At 41.3% G+C, this 14,323-nt stretch overlaps 1 protein-coding gene across 1 annotated transcript in view; it reads left to right on the top strand.

Moving 5' to 3' along the window:
- Positions 1-14,323, top strand: part of LOC126208731 (exostosin-1-like) — a 214,515-nt gene that overhangs the window by 178,757 nt on the left and 21,435 nt on the right. The window lies entirely within an intron of this gene.

Below are 14,323 nucleotides of genomic sequence, written 5' to 3'. Positions count from 1 at the left end.
CTAAGTTGAGGTTGACTGATGACCTCAGATGTTAAGTCCAATAGTGCTCAGAGCCATATTTTGAGCTTTCTCCAGGTGAATGAAACCAGTATAAATTCCTCTTCGTCTTTCAATGTGCTTCTCAGTAGTCCAGTTGCATCTCTTATACCGTTCCCTCTTCTAAATCCACAGTGTTCCTTTGCAATATTTTTTTCCAGTCTTCCTCGAAATCTGTTTACCATCCGAAGTAAAACTTTTGGTGCATGAGAAATCAAACTTATGGTGCTAAAATCCTCACATTTCTTGTCATTGTTTTGCATATCAGTTGGTATAATTACTTCCGAGTGAAAGTCATCGGTCATTCACCTTTTTCATACATCTTTTTGCACAGATAAGTTAACTGTTTCACACCACTATTCCTAAGGCTCTGAAACAATTCTGCTAATTATCCATGAGTTCCCCTTGTTTTGTTATTCTTGATCTCTCATAAAGCTCTTTCTACTTCTCCTTCCAATACGCAGCATCCTTTTTCGTCTTCTATAATTCTCGATTCCTCTTCAAAATAAAGAAGTTTGGTTTTTGATCAGCTTCATATAGGCACTCTTCATATTCTTGCCACCTTCCAAACACTTCCTCGGGTTTATGCTTAATGACATAAATTTGATATCGAGCAGTGTGGAAGACCTGAAACAGCTTGACCGGCCGAGGTGGTGCGGTGGTAAGATACTGGAACGCTTTGCGGACATTCTCAACAAACTCTAAAGTCAGGCACTGTAAGAGAGGCATTGTGCGTCACGGGTAGGTTTACTCTGAAATTCCAAGACGCCTACGTTCCAAGAAGCGTGGGACAGCGTATTGCTTCCTCCCACTTAAGTCTCGCTAAATGGCCAAGACAAGTTAATCAAAAAAATTAGAGCTCATACGGAGAGAGCCGCACGTAGGTTATCCTGCGCCCCTATTACAATCACCATAACTGCGCCCTCTTCCCCATCTCCTCCCATAAAACTAGCTTTTTCCAATTTTTTCTCTACAAATTACATTGCTTTCTATGTATTCTTAATAAAAATGAATCACTACTAAAAAATATTACTTCAGAGATTTACATTGATGAAAAATATTACATACTGTATAAACTTCCGTGACTTCGAACGTGGACTAGTCATTGCACTCAGCTGAGTAACAGATCTATCTGAGACATTTTCATCCTTCTAAAGCTGCTCTAAACGACTATTAGGTACATGATTATGAAATGGAAACGCTAAGGAACAATAATTACAGCTAAACCAAATGGTTCAAATGGTTCTGAGCACTATGGGACTTAACATCTGAGGTCATCAGTCCCCTAGACGTAGAACTACTTAAACCTAACTAACCTAAGGACATCACACACATCCATACCCGAGGCAGGATTCGAACCTGCGACCGTAGCGGTCGCGCGGTTTCAGACTGTACACAGGTAAACAAAGACCAGGCAGATGCCATATACCACTGAAGGACAGCATCGGTCCAACATAGCGGAGGGTGGTTGTGAAAAACCGCATGTAGTCAGCGGAGGAAATCACTCGTCATGAGTTAAAAATTATGGGGTACAATGGTCGACCAGTTTCTCATTAGCCACGCATTTCTGCAGTCGATGGTAATCCACGTTTGAGGTGGTGTGGAGAGCGTGGACACTGGGCTGTGGATGACAAGAGACGAGTGATATTGAGTGTTGAATGATCCTATACTCCGTTGCAATCCGAGTGAAGTGTTCGTGTTTGGTGAATGGTTGCAGTATAATACCTGCCATCATTCATATACGAGAAGATGGTATTACGCTATGGAGTTGTGTTTCATAGTTAGGTAGCGGACTCGTTATTGCGCTTAGGAAATCGCGAAACGCGGAATGATATCGAAACATTTTACAGCGTTGTGTACTGCGTACAGTAGAAGCATAGTTCGATGACGAGGATTGTTTGTATCAACATGACAATGCACCGCGTCATGAAGCAGAATTGGTGAGGAGACGGTTTTGGAGCAATAACCTTCGTAAAATGGACTATCCTACCCAGAGTCCCCCGACCTGAACCCATGGAACACCTTCGGGATGAGCTAGGAAATGGACTTCGCTCCAAACACTCGTGTTCAACATGATGCCTTCTCTGATCTGGTCCGTGTGAGGAGAATGGGTTGCAATTTCTCCACATTCATACTCCTTACTGAAAGCATCCCCAGCAGAATCATAAAGGCGAAGGATGGACACACCGCATGCCAATGTCCACTAATAAATGTCCGAATGTTTTCATCGGATAGTGTATATCTTGTTGTTTATGGCAGCTGTTGTAGATCGAACCATATGAGCATGATTGGCGGGCACAGTTAAAAATTGGAAGTTTTTGCCCAATTAGGATATTTGCTTCAGATCTCGCTCGACGACGTCTGAGATCCAGCAGTACCGTTGCAAAGTTATATTAGTAAGGAGAACTCAGTTGCTGAACATTAGCAAGATGTGTAAGCGGCAGATTGTGAATCAAGCGTACTATTGCCTCCTGGACGAAGTGACACTGTTGAAACGACAGTGTGACAACAGCATACTTCTGCAGTCGCGGGCAGAGGGAAAGGTTACTTCTCGTAGACAGAATACAGGAACACAAGGCGTACAAGAACTCGTGTAGGTGCCTCTACTGGTTAATTCTTCAACGTTCCTCCATTTTTATGTCGATTTTTGCGCCTCCCCTGCGCTTGCAGCCTCGACGAGTGCCTGCCACGCCATCCCGTCGGTAGGGCCCTGTATACGGAATCTTACAGACAGATTTTCTTCCCAAGCACTATTTGGGAATGGAGAAGGGAAGGGGGCAAGTGATAATACTTCCGGAAGAACCCTTCCCCACACACCATAAGGTGGCTTGCGAAACACAGATGCAGATGGGGCTCCCGTTCAGGAGTTCAAATCCCGTCCGGTCATCCAAATTTGTGTTTCCCATGATTTCCATAAAATCACTTTAAACAATTGTCAGCTTGGTTCCTTTGAAAGTGATAGATCGATTTCTTACTCAATCCCCAACTGGAGGTTCTGTCTCGAATTATCACACCATCGACTGATCTACACCCAAATCTTTGTTTTTTCTTTCTCCCTGTATATTTCGCATGGCTATATATAGGGAATAGGGGTCTGCACGGATAAGAGAAAAGCTATAAGCATCCGCAGGTATTTTATCCGCATTCGTGGACATTAAAATATTGTAAATCATTTTAATCCTTTCGAAGCGCCGGAGCTATGCTGGTAAATTTGTGACTGGCACGAGTTTTCGTCAGTACAAGTCTGATCTTGCAATTTACATTTCAGTGAGAAATAACGCAAAGGCTATTCATGACCACGGTTTAATACAACATAGCCTATCGTATTGTTCTTACGTTCCGTAAGTTAGAACTTCCAGTGATAATTACTGAAACAGGTTTTGTGAATATTTCTGCGAAATATTTTTGCGACATTGGAAAGTCAAATGAACTCTCTAACAGTCTTCACTGTCAAATGGTTGTAAAGTAATTCGTTTATCAAATTCACGTGGTATGACCTTATATATATATATATATATATATATATATATATATATATATATATATATATATATATAAAATTGCATAAGTAATAGATGATCCCGGAAACGAAAGAGGAATGAGTCAGACCTAAAGCAGCTGCTGATAAGAAGGAAATAGGATGTAATGTACGTGTAATTGGGGGGGGGGGGGGGGGAAGAAAGCGAGGACGTGGGCATGTCGCCATATTTAGCCCTCACCTACTCACTTCAGGACGCTCTGCATAGCAACCAACATGGCGAAATTATTAGTATTGACTGTGTGTAATCGAAAGAGGCGAAAACCGTAATACCGACCTAACCTTCAGTTTTTGACCACAAAGTAACTATTATTGCTGTAATCTGTAGAGATACTCGCGAATAAACGCATCGACGAGGACTTTTCTCCGCAAAGAAAATATAGCCGGCTAAATTTGCATCGACGCAGACCTCTGTCTGTATGCCTACGAGAACAGCAAACGAATTTCTTGGACTGTTGAGTGTGTATAAATAATCTACGCTCGCAGACCTCTATTTCCTCTCCTCGAGTCACCCTTCGCAAACAAATTAGTAGCTACTCAGATCCACAAATAAGACGCGATGCAGCGGTCAAATTCAGCAACGGCTGTCAAAGAGATCATCACGAAAGAAAGAAAGAAAACGAAACGGACAGGTGCGAGTAGGACTCGCCCTCTGAGCGTTCCGTACAAATTTAATTGTGTATACAACAGTAATATTAATAACAACAATAATAATAATAATTCCGTTTGGCTCAATGGCCTGGTGCAAGTTTTTCAATTGGGAGCCACTTCAGGGACTTACGTGTCCCTAACCTGTCCCAGTTATCCAACCAGGGAAGAATCCGAACCACGTGTCGTTGCTGGAGATTTCTCACATCTATGAATGGTGAAGTTTATGTTAAAAAGAAGACTGAAATATCCGTGGTCCGAGTGAGAATCGTTCTCTCGACCTATCGATTCCCAGGGACGCGTTTTATCGCTAGACCACCATGCCCGTCATATATATAGATTTTCATCTACATGATTTGATGAGAGAGTTTGTGAATGTCAAAACTTGTGACATAAACGGCCATATCTTTTCATTGCATTGAGTTAAAAGGTTTAACTTTTTAGACCGCCAAGGGACAGTATCGTAGACCTCAATATTTGACATAAATGGCAGCTCCATTCACGTGAGAAAAAGGATTCAGTCGGATAGTCATATGACAAGCGCTTCGTTTATACCGGTTACATTACGGAACCCTTAAAAAAAAAAAAAAAAGCACGTATCCGTCCTAAGACGTATCCTCATTCATTTTTGGAAAAATGAGTAGAAATATGGCATCTGGTGTATTTCAAACATGTCAACAAAGACAGAACATGTCTGCTTTGTAAAGTTTTCATGTTGTTTTTTCGAGGTTAGAGAAGGTTTTATAACACCGACCTAGTCAACAGCATTCACGGTTGCAGCGTTTGCCAACCGTTCTGATTTAAGATAACCGTAGTTCTGCAGATCATTCGAAGCCAGTTGCAGAAAAAACATCCTATCTGTCTCTAATGGTTTCAACGTCGACGGCACGTGGCCTATAGCCTCTCTTGTATCAAAGATAAAGGAAACGTTCGATAAAGATACAGATTGTGTTCGAGTGAGAGAGAACTTTTACAAGGCTTTGCTCTGCCGGTCGCCCCTGCTGGTTCTGCTACCTGGGGAAGCATACACGCCGACGTATCGGCTGGTGCCGTAAAGACTGCGCCGCGCAACATGCATAATGTATGGCGCTGCTGCTGACGTCATCGCTGCAGTCTGCACTCCAGACGTCTGACTACCGTTCTCTCGCAGTCAGTGCAGCAAGTATGGCCTTCCGCGCCGGTCCCATCAACAAAACGAACTCGTAACTTCCAATTGAAACTTTCTTTGCACACTGAATGATTTTATACGCTTTTCACACGAAATGAAATTTAAGATTTGTTGATCGCCCATTTAACAGAGAGGCACAACAGACAGCTCTTTCAGCTGTTTGTTGTAATTTTTAAATAGAGTACAAATTTTGCTATCGCTCATTCATCGCCCTTAACTAAATTCATAATATCATCAGAGTAAGAGGAAAGTCATTTTTCGTTTCTGTAAATAACTCCTGTAATAGTATTCATGTTAGTGACCCACACGAAGATTTTTGCAACGGTTAAATCACTTTAATGGCTATTAAATAACACTTTGAACATGATAATCAGGAATTCACGCTATTATCTTTACAACTTAGATAAGAACAAATGTTTCCGTAGTTTGCAACTGAATTTTATTTTGTTTTTAACGAAACATGTTTCAGTGCTCAGTAATAGTTATCTGCATTTAACCACATAAATAGTAATTGCTACAACTCAGCTATGCGTTTCAAAGGACAGTGCTCTCATCATCAGGTTGCTGATCCATAGTTTTTGGCGTTCATTAAAAAAATGAATAAATAAAAAATATAGTGTGTTGTGGGTCTCTGTCATACATAAAATCGTCAACTTCACAACCGTGCAACAGGCCTTGTCCTGTGTTCACTGGACGCTTCTCTTGATGTTCGCAGGTAGACGTGAGCCGCCATGTCTGAGGTACCACTGTGCATGTGTTTCTTCTGTTTATATTTCCTCGTAAGTTATTTGGCCAGCCTCTACTTCCATGGAATAGCAAAGACTTCGAACTGTTCATCTGCTATTAAAACAATTTCAAAAAACTGTTAACAAATCTTGTTCTATTATCATTCATTTGAACGTTAAGAACATTGTTAGATTTCTTTTCGGGTTCTGCTGTTCCTAATTCTTCTTCTCTCTTTTCCGTCTGCAGGATTTATAAATCGTCTTCTGTACCGTTTAAGAGGTGACCTGTTTCATAAACGTGACAGGCCGCCGTTGACTTCTCGTAACTCTTCAATCTGACAGCGTCCTCGTCTTCTTTATATCTGGCCGAAAAAGTTCTCCCTGTCTGCGCAATATATTTTGCATCGCGTGACGTCTACTATATTTTATACACTCCCGAACTTTCAGATTTGTTCGCCTTGCTGCAGATTATTATCGAATTGGGATGGTGCATCGTCATGTTGAAACCACATCCTTTCGAGATAGCTGATGTACAGGCTCCAGCACATCTGGAAGCGCCACCAGCTAACGTGAATTACTCAAATACTAACAAAGGCCTTTTGGTTGATTTTATATAATTTCGCACCACAAGCTGGAAGAGTCATTTTGCTGGTGACAAGAGATGAGAGGTGACAAGAGATAAGAGTGGGGTATGGGTTTTCTTAAATCCAGGCGTGGCTGTTGCGGCAGCTGGAAACTCCATCATAACTGAAGAGCCACATTATTGAGCAATACAGATTGTAGGAAGATCTGCCGTGCACTACTGAATTGCATAATCCACTGAAATAAACGAATTGTAGGTTTAAAAAAATTTGTTCTCATAGGTTGTACACTTTATTTATCATGTAGCGTAACTGCTGCTCCATTCAAACTGTCCATGCCATATTCTTCGTAGCGCGCAAGTTGGCGGGTGCTTATTGGCGATTCTTTTTTTCTCGCACAATGTAACGTATCTCGTCAAATTCTACTAGTCTGGAACCGCGCGACCGCTACGGTCGCATGTTCGAATCCTGCTTCGGGCATGGATGTGTATGATGTCCTTAGGTTAGTTAGGTTTAAGTAGTTCTAAGTTCTAGGGGACTGATCACCTCAGAAGTTAAGTCCCATAGTGCTCAGAGCCATTTGAACCAACTGATGTCAGAGTAAGAGTAGAATGATGTATGTTTCTTGTACTCACTAAATGCACTTCGCGTTGAACATATAAACGTGGCACGAAGAGAACCCCTCCCCCCCCCCCCCCTATCCCAGAAAGTAGCTGATATTAAGAGGTGGCTCTCGTCTACGCAGCAACTATACAGATTTTTACAGTACTTAATTGTAGTATGAAGAATGTGCGTGGCAATATAACTCACTGTTCACTTGCATCGATCTGTAATTAAAAAGTAGTTTACTCGTATATCCAGTGAACGACAACTAACATCAGTTTTTATAATGTCCAGTTTGGCTCTTTAGTGGTGGCTATAGATAAGTCTTAAAACGCTCTCTTGGACACGGTCATGTCTTGAGGTAATATCCTTGTGATACTCACTCACTGACTGACTGACTGGAACCGTGTGCCTGCTTATGTCTAGGTTTGGCGGGTGGGTGTCCACTTGCGAACTATTTGTGTGACGGTAGGCAGAATCTTCACGTAGTTCATATCGTGCTCCCTCGCTCGCAGTCTAACCTAAACTATGTTGCGCCTGAGTATTAGACGGCTCGGCGTTCTTCCACGTAGGCCGTGTCTTGTATCTTCTGGGGACGCAAGTGTTATATTTACACATTACCAGCTGACAAAAGTAATAATATACCCAATGAACCGTAGAACTCTTAAAAGAAGGCTCAGTACATACTGCAATAAAACAGTGTCGATTCGTGGTTTCAACTGCCGGCTCATTAAAAACGTACAAAAATAGGTTTTGTAGCAACAGACACTGAACTTTTTACCAAGAAAAAACGGCAAACAGCCATATGTTTGGAGAGTTTTATTTAGACATCCAGTTTCGGCATCTCATTAATGCCACCTTAAGATTCCTGTGCACTCCATGTAAAGACAATCAGATATATCGATACCTGCATCACTGGACTCATAGATATCAGCATTCCGTGAATTCGTTTACTTCGAAGACTGGTTGTTGCCAAGTCTTCGAAGTACACACTACAGAAACTAATTCACGGAATCTTTATATTCTCAAAATGTACGGTTGTTTGACGATTTCCTTTGACAAATGTTTGACCGGCCGCCGTCCCGTATCTACAGGGGATGAACAGACACGCTATACTTAGTTTTAAGAGCTCTAAATTCATGGGTGAATTTTTACTTTTGACAACTGATAATGTATATAGACTACTTATCATGCTAATGTTGCTTCACTCTCAATTATAGTAGTCGAAACATGTTGTAATAAATACAGAAACAACGGGTAGACTTAAAGTTTTAGCTACCACCTCGAAAAAATAAACTTCCATGATTAATTTGATTGTTCGCAGGTCATGTCTGCAGCGCTAGTACGTGTAGAAAACCGTGCAGCACCATATCACGGCACGCTGCTGGGGAAGCAAAACATAATGGCGCAGTCCATTGATAAATCGGAGAAATAACTCATTTTTTAGAGTTGGTCATGAAGTTTTCACTATCACCTCTCGTAAGTGAAGGGATATAGACTTGTCAGTTTAGTGCTGCAAACGTTACGAACCCGTATGTCATATGCGAGGGTGACCAAAGACCTTACATTGCATAGCTTTCATTTCTGGACATTCCTTTTCTGGGGGTCATCAGTCTTCTGGCTGGTTACATGATGATCGTCACGAGCTCCTCTCCTGTGCGAACCTCTTCATCTCAGAATAGCACCAAACGTCCTTAATCATTTGTTAGATACATTCCAGTTCATGTCTTCCTACACTTTTTACCGTCTGAAGCTCCCTCTAATATGATGAAAGTTATTGCCTGATATCTTAACGCATATTCTGTCGTCGGGTGTACCTTCGCCCTATCAATGTTTTCCTGATGTTCATTTTCTCCTCGATTCTGCGGAGATCCAATTCATTTCTTGTCTTTCAAGCCCATCATATTTTCACCATGCTTCGGTAGAACTACATCTCAGACACTTCCGATTCTTTAGTTTTACGGTTTTCCCACAATCCACAATACACTCTCATAGATTTTCTGTGCTCCAAAAGTACATTCTCAGAAATTTGTTTCTCAATTTGAGGCCTATGCTTCATACTATCAGACATCTTTCGGCCTGAAATGGTCTTTTTTCCTGTGTTGGCCTAATTTGTGTGTCTCCTTGCCTCGACCGTAATGTCTTATTTTACTTCAAAGGTCGCAGAATTCCTTCACTTCATGCTTACCACTTTTGATAGTAAGTTTTCCATTAATCTGACTTCTGCTACTTCTCATTACATTCATATTTCTTCGGTTTACTCTCAATTCACATTCTGTTTTCATTAGGCCGTACATTCCGTTCAACAGGTCTTGTAATTATTATTATTTTCGATTATTCCCATTTAGCCGGCCGAAGTGGCCGTGCGGTTAAAGGCGCTGCAGTCTGGAACCGCAAGACCGCTACGGTCGCAGGTTCGAATCCTGCCTCGGGCATGGATGTTTGTGATGTCCTTAGGTTAGTTAGGTTTAACTAGTTCTAAGTTCTAGGGGACTAATGACCTCAGCAGTTGAGTCCCATAGTGCTCAGAGCCATTTGAACCATTTTTGATTATTCCCATTTAAGAGAGCGTTTGAACTTGAATTCCTTTATGATGATTGTTTATGTTTTTTTCTGAGCCCAAATTTTCTTCATGTGTTCACTGTGTTGTTTCTTTCGCTCCGCTGTCCATTTGCATCCTGGTCTCTTCTGTGTTGTGGTGTCAAATTTATGTTTTTTGATGATGATCCTGAATTCAGTTCTATTTTCTGCATCGTTTACTGTTATGTGTGCTTGTCTGAGGTCCTCTTCAACTTCTTTTATCCATTTTGTTTTTCCCCTGCCTGAGTTGATGACTTTAAGAATTCGCTTTGAAATTCTGTTTTCATTCATCCTGTGGATATGTCCGTAGAACTGCATTCTTCTTTTCCTTATTGTATCCGTAATCTTGTCTGTGTATTTATATAATTCTGATGTTGGTCTCTTCTTCCAGATTCCTTGCTCTTGTATCGGACCAAAAATTTTCCTGAGAATTTTCCTTTCTTGTTTCTCTATTTCTTTGATTTTAGTTTGCCCACCTATTTGTGTCGCTTCAGATGCATACAGTGCCTCCGGAAGTACGACAGTGTTGTAGTGCCTCAATTTTGCGTTAATGGATATGGACTTTTTGTTATAATAGTTCCACGTGAGTTTATATGCTTTCCGTAGTTTTTTTTATTCTTTCCTCATTGGCCTTTAGGTTGATCCCTGATGGCTGGATGATTTCTCCCAGGTACTTAAAATGTGGTACTTGTACGATTTTCCCTCTTTCTGTGTACTGGGTTTTCTCATATGAGATTAGCAGGCCAGTTCTTTGTGCAATTTCGTGTAACTTCTCTATGGCGTTAGTGACTTCTTTTCTATTATTTGTGAGGATTGCAAGGTCATCTGCAAAAGCTAAACACTTCACATTGAATATATTATCTTTTCTAATGCCAATTTGGATTCCTTTGACTTCTTTTTCCCATGTCCCGATGATTTTTTCAAGAATGATATTAAAGAGTAATGGTGAAAGTCCGTCACCCTGTCGCACTCGAGTTTGGATTACAAATGGTTCCGAGATATCCCCCATAAATTGAACCTTGGAGACTGTGTCAGTTAATGTTTCCTGAATGATTGCTCTTGTCTTTCTGTCAATCCTGAATTCTTCCAGCGTCTTGCAGAGCACTACTCTGTCTATTGAGTCGTAGGCCGTTTTAAAATCTACAAAAGTAACCACTGTGTTTCGGGTGTTTCTCATCTGGAGAATCATTTTCAGATTCCAGATCTGCTCTATGCATGATCGTCCCTTGCGAAAACCAGCCTAGTATTCTCCTATTTGTGGGTCAGCTTGTTCTTCTAATCTATTCATGAGAACTTTTGATAGGATTTTATATGTGACCGGTACGAGTGAGATACCCCTGTAATTATTTGGTTCAGTTTTGTCCCCTTTTTTGTGGAGTGGATGGATGAGTGCGCATTTCCATTCAGATGGGATCTGTTCCGTTTCCCAAATGTTTAATATGATTTTGTGAATTTTTCCTGTTAATCTTTCATCATTTAGTTTCCATAGTTCTACAATAATTCCGTCTTCTCCTGGGGCTCTATTGTTTTTCAGTGTCTTGATAATTTCTACTACTTCGTTGATGGTTGGCGGTTTAGCGTCAGGATTTGGTGTAAAAGTCTCGTAGTGAATATCCTCTGTAGGTCTTTCGCAGTTGAGAAGTTTGTTGAAATAGTCTGCGAGGATTTGGCAGTTATTCTTCGTGTTAGTTTCTAGTGAACCATCCGGTTTCTTGAAGCAAAGATTGGGTGGCTGGTATCCTGCAATATGTTCTTTAAACGTCTTATAAAAATTCCTGGTGTTGTTCTTCTTAAAGTCTTGTTCTATCTCATCTAGTCGCCGTTTGTCATAATTTCTTTTTTCCCTCCGAATAGTTTTCGATGTTTGTTTTCGGATTACTAGAAATTGTTGCCATTTTTCTGATGTTTTGTGACTATTGAAGTTTTTCCAGGCATTGGTCCTTTCTTCTATTGCTTGGTCACATATTATATTCCACCACCTGTGTTTTCTCCTTCTCGGGGGTTGACCCAATTTCATTGTGGATTTGAGGACGTCCACAAGTTCTGTCCAGTTTGTGGTGTTTGTCTGACTAATTTCCTGTAAGATGTTTTCCTTGTTGAGTTTTATGTATTCGGGGTCTGGTCTCAGCACTTTGTTTAGTTTTGGCTTTTTTTCTATTGGGTTGTAATCTGGTCTTTATCTGTAGAAGATGGTGGTCTGAGTCAAAAAATCCTCTTCTCGTTTTCACATTCAGAATTTCTGCTGTGTTACCCTTGGAGATGGCCACATGGTCTATCTGGAATTCACCCAACATTGTGTGGGGCGACTTCCAAGTATACAGTTTCTTGTTGGGTTTTTTGAATTGTGTTGACATAATTACGAGGCCGAAATTTTCGCAAAAGCTTATCAATCTTTCCCCATTCTTGTTAGTTCTCTTGTGAGCTGTATGGATTCCGGTGATTTTCCTGTATTTTTTCTCTTTACCTAATTGTGCGTTAAAGTCGCCTTACAAGATTATTACATGGTGTTTGGCAATTTTGTTTGTCGTCTCTTCAAGGTCATTCCAGAAGTCATCCACTTTCTGGCGGTTCTTCTTGTTATAGTTATTTGTGGGTGCGTGTGCGTTGATCAAGGTATATGCTTTGTTGGCCGATTTGACGGAGAGCGTTGATATACGTTCTGAGGCAGACTGGAAGTCAATGACAGAGTCACTGATAGATTTGTGGACTGCAAATGCTGTGCCAAACTGTTTGAGTCCTTTCTCATTCGTTTTAACTGCTGGTTTTTCTTTGTAGATCCTGTAGTTGTCTGTATCAAAATGGTTTTCGTCCGTAAATCGTGTTTCCTGGATTGCAAGGATTTTGATCTGGAATTTTTGCAGCACGTCTGCAAGTTGTTTGATCTTGCCCAGTTTGAAAAGAGTATTAGTATTAAGTGTACCGATAAAGTGTCTTTGTTTTGTGTGTAATAATTTGGACGTCATCTGGTTCTCAACCTTAGGCGTAACATGATGCTCCTGGTCCCCCGGAATCCGATGACCAGGTAAAGCCAGCCTTGCGACTGGTGCCCGGGGTAGTGGATTCATTCCTCGTGTTATCATCATGTTTGGTTTTCAAGTTGAAAACTAACTTGGTGGTGGTCCTTCCGAGGAAAGATCACGAGGAATACGACTTGATTGTTGAGATCAAGAAGGTTGCTGCAGCCGCACCATCTAGGCGAACAGACGCTGACCCCTAACCGCTGGATACCAGGCAGGCGTTAGTGGATTTCGGTTGATAGTTTTGGTCCACCCCGGGTATTTTATTTCCCCGGTACCCTCCATATCTGGAGAGCATTCCCCTATCCGCCACCTGGGGAGGCGCCCGATAGACTATCAACTCCACACGGGTCTTGTAATTATTTTTTTTAATTTTTTTTTAAGTTTGACCGAGGATAGCAATGGCATTAGCGAACCTGTTACTGAAACTGGTGGCTCCTGAATTTTAATCTCACTCCTGAAGCTTTCTTTTATTTCCATCAATGCTTCTTCTACGTACAGATTTAACAGTAGATGCGAAAGATTGTGATTGTTAAGTTAATAGATTGGTCCATTATGAGTGGAGCTGTGGGCGCTAGGAAAAGTCCCAAGTGGAGAAATCGGAACATTTCCGACACATTCTTCTGTTTGAGTTCAATAGAGGGGTGGCAGCAGCGGAGGCAGCGAGAACCATATGCGTCGTGTGTAGGGATAGTGCGATTGGACAGAGCACCGTAAGAAAATACTTTTCTCGTTTTGGGAAGGCTCGTTTTGACATTCGTGACTCCCCACATTCAGGAAGACCTTCTGGGTTAGATGGAGATCTTTAAGTGCATTAATCCACAATTATCCACGTCAGTGTACTCGAGAAATAACGAATGAGACGAACTGTGATCATTTCACCATCGTTCAACATTTTCATGCAGTTGGAAAGGTTCAAAAATCGGTTGTATGGGTATCATATGCTTAATTTAAAGTAAAAAAAATCAGCGGGTGGTCATAAGTGCGCTCTGCTTGCACGCCATCATTTGGCTTGTGAATAACACCGACCATTCTAATCCAGTATCATGACTGACGACGAGAAATGATGTCTTTATGATAACATACGGAAAAGAAAGGAATGGTTGAGCCCAAACAAAGCAGCAACTCCCCGTGCAAAGACGATGTGGTGTACTACGATCTACTTGCCCGAAGTGGAACCATCACTTCTGACATTTGTTGTGAACAACTGAGACGTGTTGCAGACGCATTCCAAGAACAACGTCCATGAAGACTGCGTGAAGTGATGCTATGCCACAATTACGCCCTCCCGCATTCTTTTATACTGACAGAAAACACTATACAGAAGCTGGGTTTCGAAATCATTTCACATCCACCTTATTCGCCTGATCTTGCGCCTCAGATTTTCACCTTTCCCGCTCTCTATCGAACGATCTTCAAGTAACTTT

Source organism: Schistocerca nitens, chromosome 1 (genome assembly GCF_023898315.1).
Source record: "Schistocerca nitens isolate TAMUIC-IGC-003100 chromosome 1, iqSchNite1.1, whole genome shotgun sequence".
Classification (NCBI taxonomy): Eukaryota; Metazoa; Arthropoda; class Insecta; order Orthoptera; family Acrididae; genus Schistocerca; species Schistocerca nitens.
This window is presented reverse-complemented; position numbering and strand designations above follow the sequence as displayed.